This window comes from Carassius carassius, chromosome 48 (assembly GCF_963082965.1).
Source record: "Carassius carassius chromosome 48, fCarCar2.1, whole genome shotgun sequence".
Classification (NCBI taxonomy): domain Eukaryota; kingdom Metazoa; phylum Chordata; class Actinopteri; order Cypriniformes; family Cyprinidae; genus Carassius; species Carassius carassius.
The window spans coordinates 8531889-8558166 of NC_081802.1; the positions used below are offsets into that span (position 1 = coordinate 8531889).

At 37.0% G+C, this 26278-nt stretch overlaps 1 pseudogene; it reads left to right on the forward strand.

Annotated features, from left to right (window-relative positions):
• Positions 1 to 710: 710 nt before the first annotated feature.
• The window catches only part of LOC132131376 (FRAS1-related extracellular matrix protein 1-like), a 32192-nt pseudogene continuing 6624 nt past the window's right edge, over positions 711 to 26278 (forward strand).

Below are 26278 nucleotides of genomic sequence, written 5' to 3' on the forward strand. Positions count from 1 at the left end.
TCGCTATTAAAAGTGCATCTTCTCTTTTTCGTGGCCACACTGGCTTAACCTGACCGAACAGCGCGCACCCTCTCCAATTTGAGATTGATGAATGTTGAGGAGGTGTTTGTGCCACAGTCAACAGTTTGATTGACGCATGACTCAGCCTATCAAAGGCTGTACAGTACAACGTAAAGCGGGACAGGTGGTCACTCTATAATCGCGCCAGTTATTTAGCCAATTAAATGTAGGCCTATATATTTCCAAATTGTGTGTAGTACTATATAAATTACAAAGGTTTAATTGGCATCTTTATTTCGAACGACCCGACCGACCGACCGCGACCCGAATATCATTAAAAATATTTTTGGATGACTCTTAACCGCGGGTGACCGCAAGCACCCGCTCATTTCGGATCAACCCACGCATCACTGGTCTGGGCTATTCACACTGGAGGCATTGTAATTTCAGTCCATGAGTCCATTCCAGAGCCTGCTCCAATCCATTAATCTTCTTCAGAGCCCACTTCAGCCCATAAATCCACTCCAGAGCCCACTCTGGTCCATGAGTCCGAAACATAGCCCGCTCCAGTCCATGAGTCCGATCCATAACCTACTTGAGTAAATGAATCTGCTCCAAAGCCCGCTCCAGACCATTAATCTGCTCCAGGGCCCGCTCCAGTGCACAGTCCTGTGTTGTTCCCAGCCTGTGAGTTCCCTGCCTGTCCTGTCATGGCCAAAACGGCCATTCCTGAATCCCTTGTCTACCCTGTAATGGCCAAGGAGGCTGTTCTTGAACTATCTGCTTGCCCTGTAATGGCCAAAGAGCCCATATCTGATATCTTAGTCTGTCCTGTCATGGCCAAGGAGGCCATGAGGTATGACCTCATGCCTGTCTGAATGCGATTGTGGATTACTCCTTTACATCATTAAACTTCTTTAATGCATTTGGATCCTAACCTTCACCTCCCTTCCATAGCAGAAACACATTGTAAACTTATCAATTAAAACTTTTTGGTTTTAATAAGCACCTCTCACTTTTTCGCATCTGTTTCCAACAAGAAATACGATAATCTTTGACATAAGGAATCCGTAAGGAAGTGAGGAAAAACACAAAGACTGCATTTGTTCACAACTTGCAAAGTGCAGTGAAAAGGCTGCCATTGGGCTTCAGGGTGAGATACCATGCCAGCATCACCAGTCCTACTACTGTTGATTAGCTGAATGAATGAGGAATATCACCTTATTTGATCCTGTGATTGTAAGGCATTAAATCAACATTTGAATCCTCCCAGTCTCCAGAGATTATGTAAGTATTACTTGTTAATTAAAAAGTTCTTTCTGATACTCTTTTGCCAACTTTTCGGAAACTGTTGGTACTTGGTTGATCAAAGCTCCCTTTAAACTCAATCCCTGCACTTTATTATGCTAATACAGGAGATTTTCACATATGTTATGTATGAAACCATTTACATTGATTTTACTAGTCTACAAATGGACAGTTGTCTATAAAGTTTCCAGCTCAAGCTAACCACATTTCTGCAGCTCACTGGGCTTGCATTTCCCAAATCAACAGTCAAGAAGCTACATTAACTTGGTACCAGACAAAAAGTCAAGGCCCAAATATGACAGACGCCAAAGGCCAAGGTGGGCACTCGGCCAGTGCCGCTACTGCGAAAGGGTAGCAGACAGAACACATCAAGAGTGAGTGGACACTTCAAATGCCATTAAAACTAAAGCGTATACAAGTTGCTGGCATCCTCTCAACTCTGTGACAGTGTCAAACATACTTGCAAAGATGACATTGTTAAATAAAGGTGCTGTGTCCTATGCTGCAATAAAACTGCAGAAAGTGAAGGGGTGTAGTACACACTCAGAGCTTGTTTTTTAGTTATACAGTAATAATACTATTAGGGTCCACTTTCTATTAACAAGTCCAAATAATATCCTCACATACTGTAATACTTTGGAGATTTGAAACACAATCATTCAAAAAGTTTTACATGTCCCGTGTTCCTTGCAATTTTGTATTTCAGCTACTAATAAAGCTACACTAATTAAAAAAATTATCAATAACAGCACTGCTGTAGGGTCCATGTGGACCTAGTTATTAATGTAAATGATAAAGAACTAAACATAAGGACATGATTGTCTTTAAGCAAGGCGACAGGGTTTTTTCAGCCAGCAGCTCGGGCTGAGCTGGAAACAAGTGACTGCGATTTGTGTCATGGTCTCGTTAAACATGCCTCAACACATTCTTGATTAGATGCAGCACTGGATTAATTAGAAGCGACGTGTCAGCGCCATCAGCTCTGTCTGCATGCAGCCTCAGATCTGTTATTCATTCACTAAGTCAAGAGAGAGGAGGAGTTAGATAGTGAAAATTGCCATATTTTATATGTAATTTTCATTTTAAAATCCTCAAAGGATGTTTACTAGTTTGTCCTGCCAAAAAAAAAAAAGAGCAAAAATTAGGCCTACTCAAAGGAATCTAGCAAGTGAGGGGTGTCGTCATTAAGCAGGAAATGCAGGGCTCAAACTGCATTAGAAAGTTCAAAAGAACAGCATTGAAATTTATTTTTTGTAACATTATGAATGTCTTTGCTGTCAGTTTTGATCAATTTAATGCATCCTTGCTGAATAAAAATATAAATTTATAAAAAAATAAATCTCACTGACCCCAAAATTTTGAACAGTAGTGCATATATAATTTTAATAGTTTTACAAAATGTCCAGAATTTATTTTTAATGTATTTTTCTCTCTTAATTGTTCTGTATTACATTTCTATGCTTATTTATTACATGCATTTTACAATATAAATATTTATTGTTAGTTTCTCACCCCCATGCAGAGGCAGAGGGAGTGGACAAGAGTGACCAGCCCATATTTATCCATCTGGGGTTGAACAGAGTTGCACAGCAGGGGAGCGGCATGCCTTTGTCCCGCGGGTCAGAATAGGGCAAGAGAAAGGGGAATGCGGTGACTAGACTGCATTTGTGAATTATGCAAGTGCGGGTGTGCTACCGTTTGTCAAAACACCTTTGTGTTGTTAAGGTTACTTCTGTTCCCCAGGCCATAAAATATCAAAGCAAACAGGGTTGCCTCTAAGAAAAATTGAAAACTTACTCAAAGCTGTTACTAATTTCACTTCCTCGACTCATAAACCAGTCTTTTTTTCATCTAACCTCCTTTTTGGAGGGTCTTTCCATTTTTCTGGAAATAGGAACATCTGGGTTTGTGAGAAGTAGAAACCTTTGGAACAAGTCTGCAGATTTCCTTTGTGAGGAGATCAAACTTTTTCCGATTTTAGTGTCTTTGGTTCTTATCCCCGGCTCTTTATCTGTCTTTCAGGCTCTGTTTGTGTTTTGCTAACGGTTTTCTTCAGCATGGGGGCAGTCTGCTGTTTGAGGAGGGCTGAACTGTTCTGTTAGCCTGCACACACTGAAGGATACAGGCCAACTGTGGATTCAGCTGTAGGTATGTTATTCTTCACAATCCTCATGTTTTTTTTAGACTGATAAAACATTGCAAAACAAGATTAAATTCGAATGCAAATCTCACTATCCTTTTTCTCACAGGTTTTTAACACATTCATGAGTTCCCAACTTTCATTAAAAGCCTTCTGTTAAGTTCAAGTTCAGGTTCAGGCTTTTACTTCTTCATTTGTCTGAACCGGTTAGTGATCTTTTAACATCACGAGTTGTGCAGTGTTAATGCTGAGTTATGTTTAAACATGCAGGTTTAAAATATCTAGATTAATTATTGGAGCTCAAAGCTTCTGCCGATTGTCAAAACATTTACATAAACCATTTAGAAAGAGCATGTTTGCACCATGAGGTAAGAGTGTAACACATGATGATATGTATGCATTGGCCTTTAACCCATTTTAGATTGTATTCAGTGATGCAATGCTCATTGTGGCCATAACCTTTCACATGTATCAAATCTTAGGCTGTTATTTAGTTATTTATATAGCCTACTATATTGATTTCATTTTTTTAAATGTATATTTTCCATGTGCATTTTAATTTTTGTTTAAGTTTTAGTAATTTTTAGTACTGTCATTTTTAGTATTTTTTTATATTTCTATTTAACTTTCATTTATTTTTATTCTAGTGTTTCATTCTCATTGTAGCCGATCTGACTCGAACCAGACAAATTAAAGAGTCGATCAGGGCTATGGTTGAAACATGAGCCGAATTCCTCAGTAAGGCAACAGGAAGTCATAAAACATTCTGTGCCACAAGTCCCAAGCAAAATAACCAACCAACCAACGCTTTCACAGAACAGCTTTCAACATTAACACCACTGGAACAATAATTGACAATTTCAATTCGGAGAAGAGATTGTCAAATTTGGGGCAAGTGAGATGCAACGTCGGACATCACATGTAAACCCATGAGAGTTATACACAATATCCTTAAACACTACCCCCACCCAGCCGAACCAGACTGAAATTCCTAAGGGGGGGGGGGGGGGGGCTTTGAACCTCTGATCTCCACAGAAATCTTTGTCAAAAGATAATGACACAGAAACTGTCTTTTCTATATATATATGGACCAAGATGAACTCAAAATGACTTCTAAATGAATATCAGTCCATCGCTTCACTCCATATTCATTTATGTGTAACCCACACATTTGACTATCATGTTTATAATCCCTTATTGTGTATGTCTTTTAATAACAATTGGATAGCTTAAAGATACATATTAATGTTTCATATGTATGTGCTTGAATCTGCTTGCTTGAAACAGTCATGACCATCAGTTATTTGTCAAATGTATCATATTCTAGTTATAGGAATCATGTCCAAAATTATACCCTGCAAGAGCGGGAAAATTCGGACCACATGCTTGATAAGATAACATATGAGTTCTGAGTTAAGTTTTGTAACCGAGTTCAACTTCAACCATCCACACAACTCCGTGTCTTCAGCCAACGCCCAACCACGGGCTTCCCAAGACGTCACTTCAATGACTACTGAACTTCCAGCCAATCAGCGACATCGACAAAAAAGGGAACACAGGCAATGTACCTCCAGACTGATTTGCATTGGTGTATCTAATATAATTTTAACCTCATCGAGGAACTCAATGCGAGGGTTGATTAAGTGATTGATGGTTGTTCATGTCTATGCAATTTATCTATTGCTGTAAACTTGGGATTCCACATTTCCATTCTCTTAAACTCATCTTTCCCTAACTTTCGATCTTCCTGCAACTTGTGTGAATGTGTGCGTGCGTGCGTTTATGTGTTAGATTAGTTTATATGTCTTAGATTTATCTAATAAAGCCTTATTCATATTGAAAAGAGAAGTATCTTGTGTTTTGTGCTTACAAGTTAATGTCTTAAACTGCCGATCTTGTTACTGTGCTAATTGATAGTGTTTTCACTATAGTTTGGATATTAATATCCAGCGCAGATTTGATATTAAACGGCTCGTTCAGTGAATCGCAGGGCGTCTCCGTGATCAGCCGTGAAACAGTGATTCTGTTCAAATTCCCTTTAAAATCTTAAATGATTCCCTTTGAGCTAAATTGACCTGTTTCCCTTACATCATTAACAATTTTAGTTTGTCTAGTAATATTGTTATGTGCTTTTGTCATTTTTTTTTTCATTTTTCAAGTGCTTTGTTTATTTTTTAGTTATTTTTTAGTTTTTGGGTTTATACGTTTCTTTTTAGCTTTAATTTATTTTTATTTCAGCTTCTAGTTTTACTTCAACTCCAACTTTTTTTTTAATTTCAGTCAGTTGCCAAGAAATATTTTTTTACATTTGAATTTAATGCTATGTTCATTTATATTTTATTTTATTTCAGCTGTATTTCAATTAACATAAATGTATTTTCTGAAATTTGTAATAGTTTTGGTTCTATTTAACAATAAAACAATGCTTTAAGTCTACCCCTACACTGCAAAAAAAGATTTAATTAGCAGTTATATTTGTTATGTTTCCCAGTTAAAATATTTTAAACAAAAAAATAATAATTAAAACCTTATGTGGGCATGCCCAAATTTCTGACCAGGTCCAGTTGGGCAGTTTTAGGTCACCTTTAATATTGTTCTTAAATATTTATTAATCTAAGATTTCACCTTGAGTCACCTGTGGCCACATGTCCAAGCTTCAGGTGAAGTTCAGTTAAACACAGGGCTTCGGGTAGCCAGAGGCCAGTCAGTATTTTTCACAGCTGATGAACTTCAGTTCCACCCGGATGGGGTATCTGAAGCCTGTAAAGTCGAAGTAGTGCTCATTGAACCCATCACACAAAGTGGGGAAACTCACTCCTCAGGTAACAAAACAAATCCAGAATTTAACTTATGCATTCTATAAAATGTGAGAATAATTGTTCATTTTCAAGGTTTTTGAATGCCAGTTTTTTCCAGAAGAGGTGAAATATGTTCACAATGGCAGCCCACTTCTAGAAGAGGACATTGTCATGCTGAGGGTCTACAGGTGAAACATTATGTGGTCATTATGGCTGTTTAATTATGGCTGTTACTTCAATTAGGGCTTTTGAGAGCTGCAAAAATCCTATTTCCTTGGTCTAATGTCATGCCTGCTCTTAGGTTTACAGAAACCGAGACTTTTGTTGAGACTGTGCTGCTAAAGGTTTATGTGGGGAAACCTCAGAGGAGCCTCACAGAGCTTGGAAATATTCCTCTAGTGGTTTCTGAGTTCTACGGCCTTTGCAATGCCATCAATACCAGTGTCCTTACCTTTAAAAACCAGCCCGAAGTGATTTATGCTGCGTCTTCTCAGCTCTGAGATCAACATCCCAATGCTTGGTCAACTGGTCATTGAGGATCCTAAATCAATGCTGGCTTCTGAGCCTGGATCAAGAAAAGGTATACCAAGTGTATAATGAAGCATTTTACGTTTCTGTGCATCAATTAACAGTCATGAGGAAAAACTAACTAAATCATGTGGTGCGACCAAGGTATAGAAAAGAAACAGGACCTTTATGACTGTGTGATAAGGTCAGTTAGTCTCTTAAAATATCAAATAATTTGACCTTTTTATGATGAGGCATAGTTAGTAAACATTGTAAAATGTCATGAGGTACAACACCCATAACTTTATTATTATGAATTAATAATTCTTTATATAACCTTTTTTTTTTTAAATACCTTAGAAAAAGTAGATAAAAAAACTTTTTTGAAAACGATTATAACATATACGGATGTAATGTGCTGTGACACCCTTAAAAAAAAAAGTTTTTAAAACTTTTTTTTTTTTAATGTGGAGTAAAAAAATATTTAAACCACCCAAAACCAAAATGAATACAAAGAACATATTTCTAAGAATTTCTCATCTCCATTCAAACTTTTCAAGGACGTCATACTGGAATCACCTGCCCAGGAAATAAAGCCTGTGACCACAACACAAGAAAAGTAGAGTTCTTAAAAATTGACTGCGCTGAGTTCCTCACTTCAAGTCTGAAGTACCAGCACCTCAGTCCTCCATCACCTGAGATTGATTACATCCCAATCAGGGTGGAGTTTAGGGACCAGACCTCCCGAGCCATGCTGGAGGTAAAACACAGCAGAATCAGTTTGTATGAAAATATAACACAAGCCTCTTTCCTTTCTTTTCACTTAGACTGAAAAGAATATGGATACAGCTAGATCAGTTTATCCTCACTCCCATGGCCACTGCTGCCCTGGATGCAAAAGATGACGAGAGCCCTTAAGCCCAGCTAATCTTCAATGTGACCAAACCTCCAGCGGAGGGATATATAACTCATCTGGATGATCACACCAAAACTGCATTCTCCTTCTCATGGCAAGACCTGAATGATATGAAAATTCAGCCCCAAAACAGCAGTCACACAGCCAGGAGGAACTATGGGGTTAGTGAGTGCCTATAAATTGTTCATTGTAAAACCGAACAGTGAAATTAATCAAATGAAATTAGTTAACTGCACTCAAAACTAATGAAAGTTCATTGGACTTAATTTAAATAAATTCTGTAAACTCAAAATTTTGTTGTAGTAAGGTGAACTTAAAATTATTGCGTTTTCTAGTTCCCAGCATGCTTTGCATCAGAAAACAAGGAAAATAAATGTAGAAATTAAGTGTTATTTTGTGTGTTTTTACACAAGATTAACATAGAGGGACATAAGTTAGTACTTAAATGTTGTGTTAGAATTTACAAAGGTTTCTGTTATGAGTTTTGTAGTGTTACCGTTGTTGTGAAGAGTAGAGCCTGTGGTTAGGTTGAGGATGGACAGCAAAAGACTAGAGTGTATTTCCCCACATTATACGAGTGGAAAAATAAAGAACATTTTGAGTGAATTACTCTCTATTTATAAGTTGAGAAATATCAATATTTATAAGATAACTGAGATAATTTAACTGAGATTGAATTTAATTTTATGAAAACTTAAACATTTAAAAACATCACTCAAATGTTTTTGTGTAATCTGTTACAAAATATTTTTTGAGTTCTGTGAACTTATTAGGGTTTACGGTGTACAGTGAGGTTTTACAGGCATATGTTATTTTTTTATTTTTATTTTTTTTTCCTTATCAAAGACTATTAATCTAAGTCTATTACTCTAGCCCAGTGTTTTTCAAACTTTTTGATGGCATATGATCTCTATCCTTAAATATAAAGGCAGCTATACTTAACTGAAATTAAAATAAAATATTAAATGAAAACTTGGCAACTAACTGAAATAAACAATTTGAAGTACTAAAACTAAATCTGGAATAAAATATTAAAGCTGAATAGAAAATGCATATAAAAATGGGAGCACATAACAAAATCACTAAAATTTAAACTAAACTTAAAGCTAATTCTAATTATTAATAAATACTATAATAGTAAGTAAATAATACCAAAATAACACTGTTTTATATTGTGGAAAAGATTATTATAAATGTGTATATAATATATATTCATAATATCATAAATGTTTAAAAGTATTTCAAAAGTATTTAAATTACGGTCTTTTTGCACTGTTTTTTATTTAATTGTTGCTGTTTGTATTGTATCTGTGAAAATAATTAAATAATTTGTATTTATTGTGACTTCCAACCAGAGTTTGGAAAGAAAAATGATGTGTCATATTTAATAAAAAATCATGTCAAATTTAATCCATTTGTTTTATCATTTATTTGTTGTTTTACTTCATCTGTTGTCCAGGTGGAGTTTCAGGCCATCGATGGCTCATTTGTGCCAAGTCTTCCTATCTTAATGCACATCTCTATCCACACTCCAACGCTCCTCGAGTCTCATCGAACATGGGGTAGTTAGCGGACTAAAATAGATAATCTTCTAAATGTGAGACTGAGGTAAAACATCTCTATTCTTACAGGGTTGGATCTGCTGGAAGGCCAATCAAGACCAATCACATGGGAGCACCTACAGGTTGTTGATAACCACAACGTAGATGCCGTCACCCATATAGCTATGGATGGCCCACTTAATGGACACTTCAGTGCTAGAGGTAAAGGATTCTAATCAGTCACCTCTCTGAAAGTAGAAACCAATCCAAATGTAATTGCCATGACATTTCTCCAATGTGTCACAGTCTCATAAAGTGAAACCCACTCCTTTATTAATTCTCCATCCATGTGGTAACCTTCCTTAATGTGGGTATCATTCTTGAAACATATGCCGGGTGGCCTGCATGGGTTTGCTAATCAGGTGCAAAATGCTTCGGCGACACTTTGCCAGGAGGCATCGACCAAAGATGTCTTTAGAGCCGTAGCGGCTGTCTTTCCACTCCAGCAGACTTTTGTTTGCAAAGACCCTATAAGTAGCAGATTGGAAAGGCTCATGGCATTTTTTAATGCCAGATGTCCAACACAAGGTCATTTCTCTTCCATCAGATGAGTATCTTAGCAAGCTTTGAGAACTGGTGACAATCATGTGTCTATCTGAAAAGTTTTATCCATTGGAATATTCCAAAGTAGGAAATTAATGGGATAGTTCACCCAAAAAGACAGACAAAAATATTTGGAATAACATGAGGTAAAGCAAATGATGACAGAATTAAAACTTTTAATCCTTGGTTTCTTTAAAGGCAAGGCAGAATTGTTATTTCAGGGACTGAATGGGATGTTTTGCTGCATGCATTCTCCCATGGAAGCTGCGGTAGGTTGTTTTTGTGTTTCCTGGTTTGGAGGATTTCCAGGCCCATGGCCCCGTTCCTTGTCTCATTCTCTGACAGAAGACCACCTGATCAGCAGAAGCCTCCAGCCTACTCAAACAACAGCTCCTGCTTTAAGCCAAAACCTTCATTTAATTGGTGTTTACATTTTTGAGGATGATGTGTCACTTTGTGATCCCTCTTGCTGAGAGCAGATTCATCCCATAATGTTGGCACCAAATCCGCTTCAAAAGCATCTCATTTTACTACAGGATGATTGAGCTAAACAGCAAGTTGTGCTCCAGAATGGACCGGTCTCTCTTGAGAACCTAGATGGGGATTGGGAATTGCTCACGTAGACCTCAAACTCAGGCTCTCCGACCCTTGGGATAGTCCTCAGTCAGCCTTCGGCCAAATGGAAAGCTGCCGCCCAATGTCCTCTTCCATTGAGTATCTATATGGAGACAGTTTTTTTGGGCCTGCTGCCCACAGCCACCTTTGGGCCCAATTACTTACTTGTTTCTGCATTGGACTTGTGGACATTTCCCCCTGAAAAAGTTGCTAATTAGGTTTGCTGTGCAACCAGTCATCATTCAATCTGTCTGGTGACCTTGCCTTTCTGCCTCACTGGCAAGCAGGAGAAGCTCAGCTTCATGGTGGGCAGCAGCCATTGCCTGGGAAGGACGCCATCTTTCTTTTTCCGCAGTGGGAAGAAGCCAGAACCAACGTTTGTGCCTTCAGGCGAAAAACAAAACTTATTTTTCACAATTGCATTGAGCCAATAAATGATATTGAAAATGATAGCATAGATGGGTGTGAAAATGTTATCACATTATGTTTACTACTTGTCTTAAAGGGATCATTCACCCAATGAATGTCAGTGGGGTCCAAAACAACAATATTGGGCCCCAATGATTTAATTCTATGGACTAAAAAACACTTTTTTTTTTTACAGGAGAAAGAACGTTTTACAGATTTGGAATGGCATGAGGGATTACACTGTCTTCCGAATCATGGATGGATGCCACAGCATCAGACACAAATTCCCCATCTACGTTCTTCCAAAAGACAACACCCCTCCTTTTCTTATCAATGACATGGACATTGAGGTTCAGGAAGGTGGCACAGTTAGGGTGGAGGAGTACATGCTGATGGCTTTAGACTTGGACTCCAGCGACGACTACATTCAGTATCAGCTGATTACTTTTACCAGAGCAGGAGAGCTGGTTAAGAAGTCCTCTCCACATGAACCGATTCGGTTGAATTTAGTAGGTTATATTTCTTAAAGATTTTTAACTATATAATATAATACAATACAATATAATATAATATAATATAATATAATATAATATAATATAATATAATATAATATAATATAATATAATATATCTTTTCACATATATATAACTTCTGTTGTAAATTCTTGCAGGTAATCAGATGCAGGCAGACAGAACCATAAACTCCATGAAATAGATGCAATGGTTCCAGTCCTTTACTAAGGTCTGAAACATGCACACAAATAGGTTTCCTAAATGTTGTACGCTATTGTAACACTCTGAAATTTAAGTGCAAATAACATGCCTCTTCAGTTGGATATTGTATTTTTTGTCTTCCACAGCATGCAGTGAATCACCAAAAACTGAGTACAGGATACTGGCCCTGAGCCTCTCTTTGTGCAGTTTGTGTTTTCTGTGAGTGACTCGCAGGGCGTTGTTCCCACGGGTCTTACCTTCAACAACACAGTCATACCTGTTGACAACCAGGCCCCAGAAGTGAGATTTTATCTGGCTATCGAGAAATGATCCAACAGGGTACCAAAAGTTTGGATTCGATTATTTAATTTAATTTCCCAAACCTTTTTTCATAGATGCTCACCAACTTGTTGAGGGTCGAGGAAGGTGGTGGTAGTTTCTTGATGGAATAGCACCTGCTGGTGCAGGATGTGGACAGCTCAGAAAATCAGCTCAGGGTTCACATGAAGACTCAATCCCAACATGGAAGACTGGAGCTGCAGGGCACAGCAATGCTAGAGAAGTATTAAGGGTCAGGTATGAATATGAAAAACTGTAGCTAGAGATTATTTTTGTAGGATAAAAATTTTGGGCTGGAAAATCATGTCTTAAGAAAAATGTATGATGATGATTTTATTATCTGTACATTACAATAGATGCATTCATGATGACTGTGATACCCTAAAGGATAGCATTGGTCTTACTATCACAGATAGAATCAACTCTGCATATGGACCGCTTTTAGTTCAGGTAATTTTCTGTTTAAAAAATAGTTTTTATGTTTGGCAAATTATATTGTATTTCAGTGCAGCAGTCCCTTATTAAAATGCATATTTCCTTAGTGTTTTTTTATTTGCATTTTTTGTTAGATCCCCCCACAGTTAGGCTCCGACTTGAGGGCTGAACTGTCAGGTCAGGTCAGGTCTGAGTCAGGTCCAGATTACGGTTGAGTACCTCTCTGCTACAGATGTTGACAGCGAGGACACTCGGCTAATATACATGCTTGCCAGAACACATGCACGTGGGGTGCTGCCACGAAACGGGGTCACCATGGACAAGATCTACCAACTGGATGTGCTAAATAGGCTCATTTTCTACCTGCACACAGGTTATTACCATATGCACAATAAAATGGTTTATTAAGAATGGCAGTCTTTCCGTCATAATATTAAATAATGTAGAGAAATACCATCAGATTGATGTAATAAAATTCAGACTGATACTGATAAGACAAATTATTTAAATAATTATGAATACTAAATAACATGAATATGTTTTTAAGTAAAATATACATTTTTCATATTTTTTATCTTGTATCGCATTATTTTATGATTTGCATTATATGTTATTTAATCTTATATAACTTAGTTTAACTTTTAAAGATAAATTATTATTAAGTGAGCATAAGATGATGGCAAATGTAATCTAAATGTACAAATGGAGAAATGAGCATGCACAATTAAAAGAAACAAGTAATATTGGCTATTATGGTAACAAAAAATGTCTGCAGAAGAAGGATGTATGCAACAGACAGGCCTCAAAGTGAAGATCCTGTCTCAAACACTGTCAGTCTCATTGTGGAGAGGCTGGAACAATAGATGGGTGCTGCCAGGAGGATGCTCTCCCCCACCCATCCCCCTGCATGGCACGCTTCCGGTCTATGACCTCATCATCACTGTGATGCCCGTCAATAACCAGGTCCCAACTATAATGTTGGGTAAACATCTACCACAGGGCCTGCAGTAAATCTCTTAGGGGACAAAAGACATTTCGAACACTGATGCTGCATTATGTTGATAGACCGAATGGATTAAAAGATGCTCTCTCATCTAGATTAAATCACCAGAGCATTTGGTTAAGGTGTAATTAATTCACTGTCATGACAATCCGCTTAAATCTAGCAATAAAGCAACTAGGAATTTTTGAGGCAGGTGATGGACTGCAGCTTGGTGAATGAATCACTTAATCGCAGTCTTGCATACCCAGCTCTGGGAGTGTGGCTAATGCAAGCGTTTCGTTCCCCCGAACGTATGTTTCGAAGCAGGGTATTAGAGACGTCTTGCCAGGATGGGGATTTCACTCTTAATGCCAGAACCATTACAGTTATCAATAAAGGACAGTGACCAGAGCAAGACAATGAGCAGAAGACGGCAGCTAGGTGCCGGTGGGACATCCACAGAAAATCCTAGCACGCTTGTCATCGGTTTATGGGTGTCAACAGACATACACACACCTGGTTGGGATTATAGAGAGAGAGCAGAGCATGTGTGGCAAAAAAGCGCAATAGAAAGACATACATCTTTCTGTGAGAACAACTGGACAATAGGGACATAGAGGAGAAGAAAATGGACTGGCCCGTATTTGGAAAAGACAACAAGTCCATTGTGTCTTCTATTCCTTTTCTCATTCAATCACAATTATAATCTCCTAATTCGGTTAATCCCCATCAGAAAAAAAGGATTCTCCAATGTTGCCACCATGTAGCAGATCTGGATTGGTTTATGAGGAAAAGTAGTCATTTAATTTATTTGCATTGAATAAAGACGGGTTGGCATAAGAGTTTTAAGTACAGGAAAATGAGGGAAATACAGCTCTTGCCTTGCTACTGGACGAGTTTTATCACTTTTACTCCAGACTGGTGGTCATTAATTCCTCCCCTTGTTTCAGAGCTCTATCCAAGCACAACCTCATCAGTGCCCATTCTCCATTCATTATTTATCAGTGCAGTAAATGGAAGCAGATGCCAGTAAGCATTGGCATGATGGCTTTATCAACACCCAGGTGGCAGCGGGCTGGCTGAGAGCCGAGCGAGAGAACAGGGAAAGAGAGGGAGTGTTAGTGGGGTGGCATAGCAGGCGTGAGGAAAGAGGGGAGCAAGGGGACCTGCCTGTAAATGAGAGGGAGTAGAAGAAAAATAATGGGATGCACTCTAGAGAAGGAAAAAAAAAGCATGCTTCTGCTTTAGCTCTCTAAAATGACATCTCTATGATTAATGCAAATATTACTACTACTACTAGTTATGCTGTATATTGTTTCGTCAGGTAACATGTTTGTGGTAGATGAAGGTGCCAGTGCATGTCTGTGTGGGTTGAGGGGGGGGGGGGGGGGGGGGGGGGTGTTGGAGGCATCTGATCCTGATAGTCATCTAGACCAGCTCATGTTTCACTTGGTGACCCCACCACAATATGGGTTCCTGGAGAACACCCTCCATCCCCTGGCTTTGAAAAAAGCAATGCTGGACTCCGAGTGGGTCAGTAGTATTCCTGTAAACGTACCCAACTATTATGACTATGCCAAGTAGGGTGTGTTTTTGGATTAACATATATTGTTGGTCCTGGAACAATGTTCCTGTCAAACAAACATTGTTTTCTAACCCTAAAGCTAAAAAGTTACCTCATTTATATACACCTAGGATATTTTACCAAATTACCATGAACAAAACAAATATACCATTTAGGGGATTAAGAGACAGAATTACAATACTAGCCCTGAGCCACTATCCCTAAATATCCCTAAAATCCAAGATTGTGTCCTACTTGGCAGAATCAAGATTTATCTTTTGTGTGTCCTGTTTAAATGTCCTATTATAAGACCTTGTCTTTCAGATCGCTAGTTATATTGTATAAATAAATTATTTCAGCCAGCTGTCAGATGTCCAGTCAGTGAGTGTAGAGCCTACAGCACACTACTTTACCATCACTGTCAGTGATGGGATTCAGAGATCAGCACCATTGCCCTTCTACATCATCATCAACCCTACCAATGATGAGATCATTGCCATTTAGCAACTTTACAGTAAGATATACTTTTTGGAGACAAAATTATCCAATAAGCAAATTTTTGGCTAGCTATTGTCTTGCCCTGCACCTTGCGATAGGTCATGTAGGGAGCGATGAAAGACCTCAGTCCTAATATTCTAAATGCAGTGGATGTTGATATTCCAGCAGATACTCTTACCATGACCATCCTGGTTCCCCCAGCCCATGGCACACTGCTCAATGGAATATATAGTCTCAAGATGAATCGCTACAAAAACATGAACCCTGAGGTCTTCCAACGAACTTTAGCAATCCAGTTTTTCACCTTCCAGGAGCTACAACAAGGTCAGTTTTTGAATCCATGTGATCAGTAGTACCACAAACTTTTGCCACCTGACTTCCGGGGTACCACTATCTGCTTGTTGAGGATGGCTGTAAGAACAGAGTCTGTTCTCTGGTCCAGCCGCCCATCAGTGCCATCACTGTGGGTATCCAGGCTTATAGAACAGATTTTGCAGGAGACATAGGTCACAGAGTGACTGTGGTGCTTCTGCTTCATCTGCAAATCTTTCCAATTGCTCTCTGTGAAAAGTTACTGTGCATGATGTACTTTGGTGACTGCACAGCTTTGCTTGTTAACAAGTGATAAAGAGCCAAAGAAACAAGGGTGATCAGGTCACTGACAAAATGAACATGTTCACTGGGGTCCTTCTTGGTAGTAGTGGTAAAACCAGCTATATCAGTCCAAGGCTATCAGGAATCAATTACCTAATGACTGTTTTATCCTAAATATCACTAAATACTTTATCCACAACAATATTCTTAGATTTTTCTCTCTCTTGTGCTGATCCATAGGAATGAAGATCATGTATATTCACGACAACACAGAAACCCTCAAGGACACTTTCACCGTACAGTTGACAGATGGTGGGCACACAGTCCAGGGGACTGCGTGTGTCCACATCATAGCAGTCAATGATGAAAAGCCATGGCTACTAAAGTAAGGACGCCCTGGGACAAACTCAGAGCCAAAAAGGCAGATGAAAGCGGGAATAGGGGAGGGATTTTAGTGGTGGAGGCTGGACAGGAACAGAAGGGGGAGCCCAATACTGGATAGGGTTTAGGGAAGAGGGGTCAAAACAACCTGTACTGCACATGTGGCTAGGGATCTGTGTCTCCCTGACTAAGTATATGGGAATTAAGTTAAATCCTTGAGTAAATTGCTAATGTCCATTCCATCCTCTTCCTCCAAAATCACCAAGATCTAAGAGTGTGCATGTAAACTCCACAACAGCAGAAGTAATGCGTCTTTTTGTCAGATGCCTGCTTCCTTGTTTTAAAGTCCTCATGGATTAAAATAACAGGCTGGTCCTGCTTGTTCCTTCCTTCTAAAAGCAGCTGTTTGTGTATTTATTTATTTAGGAATCTAAATTTTAGCATGCAGACTTGGCACCAATACCTTTAGTGTCCAAAGATTCTCATGCAGGCATTGAGGTCAAGGCCCTGGAGAAGAGATTGTCAAATTATGACAATGACATAAATAACTTAAGATCACAAACTACCACAAACTACTACGACTTTCAAGTCACCTGAACAAAACAAACGTTTTCTTTGCTAGGTGTTCAGGGGCCCGTTTCACAGAGGAGGGTGAAAACTCTGTATGTTAACCCTGAAATGAGGGAAACTCTAGGTTTTCAGTTTCAGAATGGGAGGTTTGTCAAGCCCGAGAAAGCAGGGTAAGTCAAGCCCGTTTCTGAAAGAGAGCTAACTTATACTCAGAGTCAGCTACCATGGTAACTTACTCTATGAACCTAACCTGGTCAGGAGCAGGTTTTCCTCCATAAACCCAGAGATTCTTTCAGTCTCCTCCCCCTTTTTAAACACTAAATTGATGCACACTGGAAAAATGCTCTTCTTACTAAGTGCCCCCCCCCCCCCCCCAAGTACAAATAAAGATTGATTTTCTATATAAGAAAATTATATAAGATACTTACTCTTGTTTCCTGGGGGATCTAAATTAAGTGCATTTTACTTAAGTAAAATTATATGACAGTGTGGTAATAAAAGTAATCTTAATGCAAATGGAAAACAAGATTATTCTGAGTGTCTATTACTAAGCGCAAATCTACTGTAGCTCCGCCCTCCATCCACACATAAGGTTAAATACGACACGTGTGAATAACGGCTTCAGTGGTGTAGGCAGTAATGTTTTGGGCACAGAAAACTAGCTTGTAATGCGATTGATTGGGTTAGAGTCCGGCTTTTGCCGAGCTTGTTCTTCTCACTTTTCCCATCACATGTCACATTAGAATTTATTTTGAATAGAAAAAAAATAAAATGTTCTAAAAGTGGAAGTAAAGTGCCTAACAAGTGTTTAATAATGATACAACTATTTATATATATATATAATTATAATAGGTGCAAATAGGCCTAGTATGTATCTGCCAGTATAAAGGATAACTAGCATCTAATTATTATTTACACTTAGCCTGTTGCAAAGAACTGCTACTTTTACATGGTAAATAGAATAGATCACGATTTTCACTGTAATTTTTTTCTGTAAATAGCATCTAGAGCTACTTGCACTTAGCCTACTGTAAATAGAATCTATCGCTAAGAAATGTTAAATTTCACTTAGTGTAAATAGCCACTGCCATATTTTTCTTACTCTATTGGCAGATCATTTGTAAAATAAGAAAATTGCACTTAAAATATTATTATTTTACATATATTTTTTGCCCATGAGATACCATAAAATGATTAGCTATTAGTTCATTAATCTAACGTTCTGCCAGTTTTCACCTGTGATATTATAACACTGATAAGAATAACAATTGTATTTAATCTGAAGTATGTAGACAGCTTTTTGGCGGGAGCTGTTGCCATGGTGAATTGTAATATTGGTGCTCAAATGATAATGGCTATTTCTAGTTGTGGTGCACGCGCTTAACTCAGTCAATTTAGATTTGATTAAACAAACTCATTTCAGCTGTTCCTTAACCGAAAACTCAGAGTTTCCCATCTCAGGGTAAGTCAACTCGGAGTTCAAGTTTAAACTCAGTTTCTTGAACCTCCTTAGTGAAACGGGCCCCAGGTCAGAATTTCACCCAGGAGGATGTGAAGATAAATAGCCTATGGTACACTCACACTACAGTTAGCGGTTTCAAAGGCCATGACAGGTTTCACTTTGTTCTCAGTGATGGGGAAAACACAACACCTTCACAGAGTTTCTTCATCTTGGTCCGCACTGTTCAAAAGGGTAAGATTTATTTTAAATAATAATAACTATAATCCTAGTAGGAACTTGGCTTGGCTCAAAAACAGCACTTTTATCTTTCATTCTTGAAGCACCAAGGTTATTAAGTTCGGCAGATGCAATGACATATAACCATTCAAAATTTGTCCAATGACATTATAGCACTGACTCAGTGACAGACCAATTTGTATTCATTGTCTCAGTGATCGCTGCTTTTGTTTTTCCCTCAATCAAAGTCTAAGAAAATCAGCTTTGTTGACAGATTAAATCTGTACATGTATAATTAAAAACAATGGCTTTCCCTCTGGCCAAAATGACTTTGCCAGTTGGGTGAACATGGAAGCATGGCAGCCATTGTCTTCTTGGCTTCATTCTGGCTTATCCTGGAGGAACAGAGGTGAGAATGTTCTGCTGCAAAGGATGCCACCTTTAAATGCCCAGCATGAATTATTAACAGAGCCGGGGCCAAACATCTGTAGTCCCAGCCCTAGATCCCAGCACTGTCCCTGCTGTCACAAACAAATCTCATAGAACATCAATAAGCTTACTTGCACATAACTTTCTTTATATGTAACATGTTTACATTCTTCATAGCTTTAAATATATTCATGTAGCAGCCTCTGAAATCCAATTGACCTACTTGCCGCATACAGGTGAAATCACTCTAATCACTAAACCTGTGACCCTGATGGAGGGAAAGAGAGTCTTTCTCACCAGTGACATTCTGATGGCCACAGACAGTGGAAGCGAACCAGATGAGCTCATTTACACTGTATCAGTCCAACCTGAACATGGTCACCTACACATGGTCCAAAGTCCAGGGGCTCCAGTGCTTTCCTTCTCCCAGATGGATATGGCTGCAAACCGGGTACACCACACTCATGACAACATGAAAATTATGTACGCAAGTAACAAGAGACAGGCAAAATAAAAAGGATAATTTTTGCTTCCTTTGCATGGATTTACAGCCAATTTGGCAGCAGGCTGACTTCAGTCAGGGCGTACAGTTGAGCTGACCTGTGCTGCCTTTCTTATGTGAATCTTTGACACCCAAAAATCTGGCTTGGTTTCATCGTTGGGTCATCTGGGAATAAACAAACCTTCCTGAGCCAAGCTTGACGAGGGGCGAGTGGCCAATGTGTTCAGTCAGCACAACATGGGGTCCAATCAAAGCACATGGACACTACAGTGTTAGTCATGTGGGACCCGAGTATTTTCAATTAGCAATTCCGACACAATCACGAGAGATTGGGATAAAACTTGGTTATAACATCTAATAGATTCATAGTGTGAAACAGCTTTTGTGTCTTCATAGCTTGTATTTGTGTTAATGTGAGGCAAAAGAAGCAGGTTGCGACAGCCGGTCTCCCTGATCAGGAGAGACACCTGAGCAAACATCTGTGTGTCAAACTCCAGGCCGACAGTGGGGGCCAAAAGAAACAGGGAGACAGTTTTTCCCTCTGCTCTGCTGTGACAGCTGATGATAAATGGCCATTATTAAGAGAGTAATAACTCGGCCTGGCATTGGTTATATGGCTCTAAAAGATGTAGTCAGAGACAGGAGACCCTGGGCACAATTACCAAGCAAATATGGGACAATGGCAATGCCAGATGTTGCACCAGTTTGGCTGTGAGAGTGGACCTGCGTGTTTGGTTGCAAGTCTAGTGCGAGGTGGCAGTCGTGTTGTTTACCATGGTTGGCAATTATCAGCTTCAGGGCAATATGTGTTTGGAGGCAGATTGGCTTGGCAGAGGGTAGAATGGGGACTCGGCTCGACTCACACCCCTCCTTGTCCCATCTTTCTTCTCCAACGCATCAATGGTGTTGGGTGAGGACAGCAGCTCAGAACAAGCTGTAAAACTGACAAGACTTTAGAATAAAGTGATATGGCATGAGAGGTCGTGTATTATAATGATTTTACAACAGTTAAAAGGTGTGAGGCCTGAGTGAAAACTGCACTAAAAGCAATGTAATGAAAGATAAATGAAATAATGAAATATAAGATAAATGAAATTTGGTAATAAAAATACTTTATTGTAATTAATAATAATAGTGATTGTAATATGCCCAAAAAAAACTATCAATACTATTATTGCCAAGTCATTTTCATTATTTACTTGATGGTCACTGATTCGCAGATGTGAATATGTCAGAAATTTTTCTACCGCTTTATACAAGGCAGTGAACAGTGTTCACATATAAAAGAAATTCTTCCCATAACCTCTTCTGACTCAAAATATGTGCTTTCATGCAGCTTTGCCATTACAAACAGTGTAAGGTCCAGAAGCGTTACCATTTCATTTCACTGTGGAACACAGTGACCGTATACCACTACCCTGACTATCATCAAAGAGCATTTCCACTGATGACCTACAACTGACTGATCCAGACACAGATCTGGAGAATCCCACCTACATCGTTATTCAAAGCCCACAATACGGAAAGTTGCTCTTGAAAAGATTACCCATCTCTAAGCCTTGTTTCACGCAACTGGACATCAGCAATATGGATCTAGCTTACCATCATATGAACGGACGGGCCAGGATCGACAGGTTCACCTTTCAGCCTACAGATGGACCTAACACAGGTTATCTGGAGTACGGACAGCTGAAGAGAGAATCTGCTGTTTTTACCATACAGGTAGTCTGATTATGATTTGAGAACATTCACTCACAATCAATATAAAGTGGGAAATATCCTAAAATATAAGTAGTTACACTTAAAAGTACAACATGCCTACAGAATTACTAATTTATACACTGATTTTAACTACAACTACAACCCTTGTAAAAATGTAACATGGTTAACATAGTTTACTTCAAAAATACCATAGTGATTTCAGGTGGCATTAAGTGGAGGGGCATTCTCATTCTAGAGAGTACCTGATTGGACAAAAATCTGTGTAGTGCAGGATGAGTCTTCCATATTTTTTGTCCATTTTACTTGCCAAAAAAACAAAACACAAATATATATATATATATATATATATATATATATATATATATATATATATATCCCATGAGGGTGAATTCCGACAGCGTTTAGGAGTTCAGTAGCACGTCAATAGCCTCAAAGCAACCAAATATTGACTAAAACACAAAAAATAGAATTACATCGATTTCTAAACGAATTATGAAAGTAATACCACGTTATACCGTACCATCGTTTTACTGTGATTAACGATATGGCACGGCTTACTATACAATTTCTGTCAGGACGTTTCTGAGGAAAACATTTTTCTTTAGTTTAGCCTAGTTAACACAACTGTCAAATAAACGACTTGCATACAAACCACTGAGCACAGCAGGACAGCCACGAGTTAACAAAGCGCTCCCGGTTGAATTGCATGTTAACGAAGAGGCTTTGCTGGCCAGGTGCTGCTGCAGGTCCGGTGCCATTCACTATGTCATAGCGTCGCTCTCTCGAGGCCTGCGACACAATTTAATATTCCACTGACGCGGTCAGCGAAGCGGCAATCGCCCTGTGTCCTGTGCTAAAACTGGTGAATCAGCCGAAAACTTTGTTTGCACCCCGCAGGAGCGCGCACACCGTCGCTTGGCTGAAGATGCGCATTGCTAACTTGAGTCAAAATGTTTTTAAAAGCAGTGGTTTGTATAAAAATATTCTAAACTAAAATTTCATAATTGTCATATATATTTTATTGAAATGTATATTTTTCAACAAGTGAACACATGGTGAGCTTTAAATTAATATTTTAATTGTCTCAAAAAAGGGTATATTTTTTATGAATATCAAAACACAAAAGAGTTGTAATATGTGGTTAAATGTTCTAAATGTAAGCAATTTATTAATTAAAATATTTGTGGGCATACGTTGGTTTATATTGTGTAGCTATGTTTTCTTATTCTGTCCTAAATAATTATTTTGCTTTTTAAATTCAGCTGAAGAGCTTAAAAAAAGGTGGGGTCTTTTTCCTGAAAATAATGGTAAAGAAGTTACATTTATAATTGAATGTAAAATTAACCTGATAAATATTAATTGGAGTGTTATATTTATACACTGTTTAATTTATAATAACATTTTATTTAAAACTAAAATTTGAAAATCCAGTCCAAATTTTTTTGGTTTTTGTTGTTTTTCATTTTGAAAATCTGCATTAATGCATTTTTAAACAAGGAAAGATTAGGGAAAAGGTAAATACACTTGATATATATATATATATATATATATATATATATATATATATATTTTTTTTTTTTTTTTTTTTTTTTTACAAGATTTAAACTACAGTGATTTGAAATGTTAAATAAGCTAAATAAAATGTAAAGGCCCTCATTGTCAAAGCACTTTATTTATTTATTTTTTGATGAATCTCACTTAAAAATTACATTTTATTTTATATATTTTATTGATACATTCTAATACTGTTAATAAAATAAAATAATTTGAATAATATATAACAAAAATATTCAAATATTTATATATAGATTTTATCCACAATGAGCAATGGCTATGAAATGAATGCTTTCCCAGTTATTGATATGTAATGCTTCCCTCTAGTGGTATTTCAGCATGAATGCAGTTTTGCTGTTCACTCTCTGTAGATTTGACTGAACTATGCCATAATTTATATCTTCACAGATAGAGACACTGCACAAGATTCCACCCAGTAGTATAAACAAGGCGATTCCAAGTACTGTGGAGAACCTTCTGGATGGCAAACAGGGCATCTACATCACCTCCAGAGAGCTGAAAGCTTCAGATCCAGACAGTCCCAACGACACACCATCACAAGGCCTCCACACTTCAGTTACGTTGAAAATGCCCTCACAGGCAGGTGCATGGGTCACTGATGGTCCAGACTGTCATTTTAATATGCACAGATTGTGACCAGATTATAATGAATTTTCTTCCTACTATAGGCGCCTATATCAAAGGACGTTTTACCCAGAAGGATCTGGAGCAGAAAGAAGTGCACTATGTCATACCTGCAGATATGGAAGTGACAGCATATATATATATGATAATGTAATATTTGCACAGTTCCTGTATGCTCTGCCTCAGAAGTTTTTTAAGAATATTTAATATATGCTGCAATAAAAATAAAAGTGAAAATACAAATAAATATTCTATTATATCAAATTATATTCAGATTTAAATATAACCAATATATTAATTTTATAATATTATGTATTTATATATGAATATAATATTATTGTTTTTCTTTTTTTCTTTTTTTTTTGCATTTGGTGAAATGACTAACATTGTCATAAAATATAAATCATAAATTTATAAAATAATACAAAAATAATAATGCATTACAAAAAGTTGCACAAAAATATACAATATAAATTATAATACAGAGAAATATTTCATTACCTCTTGAACTTGATTTTGTTTATTGTATGTAAATCTATCCACACACACACACACACAAACACACACACACACACGCACACACACACACACACACACACACACACAGATATATTAAAGGCCTAGAGATTATTCAGTATTTCATTTTTCTTATATACCACTTTGATAAATCTTTCTATCAATTTAAGCATTCAGTAAGTCATTTATTAAAATGTATCTGCATTTTTATAAAATATAAATCATAAATATATACAACAATATACAGTAATGCAATAATAAAAACAATATAAATATAATAATAAACTATATAAATATCTTAAAATAAAAATAGAAATACAGAGAAATACACCAAAGAAAATAATAATAAAAACAATAATGGAATAAGTAGTTGACAGCTTGTATTCCACCTTTCCAAATATGATCTGGATTCTATCGCAATTCTAGATGATATAATTTCAGACCCAATGTGATTCCTGGCTTTTTCGACTGCCAACACAGGATGGAGTTCAGGTGGTTCAGGAGCTGTCTGCTTCCTGTTATCGTGTTTGTGAGAACGCAGGAACTCTAGCTGCGCAGGTGGTGCTCAGTGGGAACAGCAAAGATCCGGCGAACATTGGCATACAGGTGGACTTAACTATCTTGGCTAATTTTACTATCATGCATAGATTAAGTTTTAGATGATTGAATGATTGTATCTTACAGGTGGAAGAAGGAACAGCCAAAGTGGGGAAAGATTTCACTCACAGTTCTGCCAAACTTATACAGTTTGATCCAGGTGCTTATCACTTCAAAGAGTTTGGAGAGTATGTTTTATATTTTGTTCTGCCAACTTTTTTTTGTCTTTTGCTTAACTTCGGAGTGTTCAGTAAGGTTTATTTATTTATTTAATAGTAGTACTAGTACTTTATTCATTCATTCATTCATTCATTTATTAGTTTTATTTAGTCAGTTAGTTAGTTGAGTTAATTATTTAGATTTTTTTTTATTTGTTAGTGTTATATATTTAGTATTAGTGTTATTTATTGATTAGCATTAATTTGTTTGTTTTAGTATTTAGTTTATTAGTAATATTTATTTATTTATTTAATAGTATTAATTGGTTTGTTGTAGTATTTAGTTTATTAGTAATATTTTTCATATTATTTTAATTTATTAGTATTTGTTGTAGTATTTAGTTTATTAGTCATATTTTTCATATTCATTTTAATTTATTAGTATTTGTTTGTTGTAGTATTTAGTTTATTAGTAATATTTTTCATATTTATTTTTATTAATTAGTAATTGTTGTATTTTGTTTATTAGTAATATTTTTCATATGTATTTATTTGTATTTATTAGTATTTGTTTCTTGTAGTATTTAGTTTATTGGTAATATGTTTTTGTATTTATTGATTTGTTTTTTGTTTGTTTGTTCCTTAGTATTTATTGATTGCAATATTTATTAATTTATCAGTAATATTTATTTAGTAGTATTTGTTTGTTGGTTGATTGTAGTAATGTTTCTTTAATAGTAGTGGTATTATATGTATTTATTTAGTCGTATTATTTGTTTATTAGTAAAAGATACGCATTAGTATTAGAAATATTTATTTAGTAGTGTTTTTTATTTAGTATTAATTTTGTTTATTTGTTTATTGGTTGTATTATCATTTTTTTATTTATTGGTATTATCTTTTTTTAGTTGTATTATTTTTACTACTATTGGCAAGGCAAGGCAAGTTTATTTATATAGCACATTTCGTACACAATGGTAATTCAAAGTGCTTTACATAAAAGAAAGTAAAATAATAATGAAGAAATATTATAACAAGAATAAAACAAGCAATTTTAAAACTTTTAAAATTATAAAACAATTTACTTATTTAAAATGATTTTAAAACAGTTAACATAAAATAAAATAAAAAAAACAGTGAAAATATAGTGCAATCAGTTCGGACATTGCACAGTGCTCATTCTATAAATGCACAGCTAAACAGATGAGTTTTAAGTCTAGATTTAAATGTGACTAGTGTTTTAGCACATCTGATCTCTTCTGGAAGCTGATTCCAACTGCTGGCGGCATAGTAACTAAAGGCGGACTCCCCTTGTTTTGTGTGAACCCTTGGTATTTCTAACTGACCCCGATCCTAGTGATCTGAGTGGTCTGTTAGGTTTATATTCAGTGAGCATATCTGAAATATATTTCGGTCCTAGGTCATTTAGTGACTTATATACGAGTAAAAGTACTTTAAAATCAATCCTAAATGTAACTGGAAGCCAGTGTAAGGACCTGAGGACTGGTGTGATATGCTCAGATTTTCTGGTTCTAGTCAGAATCCTGGCAGCAGCATTCTGGATG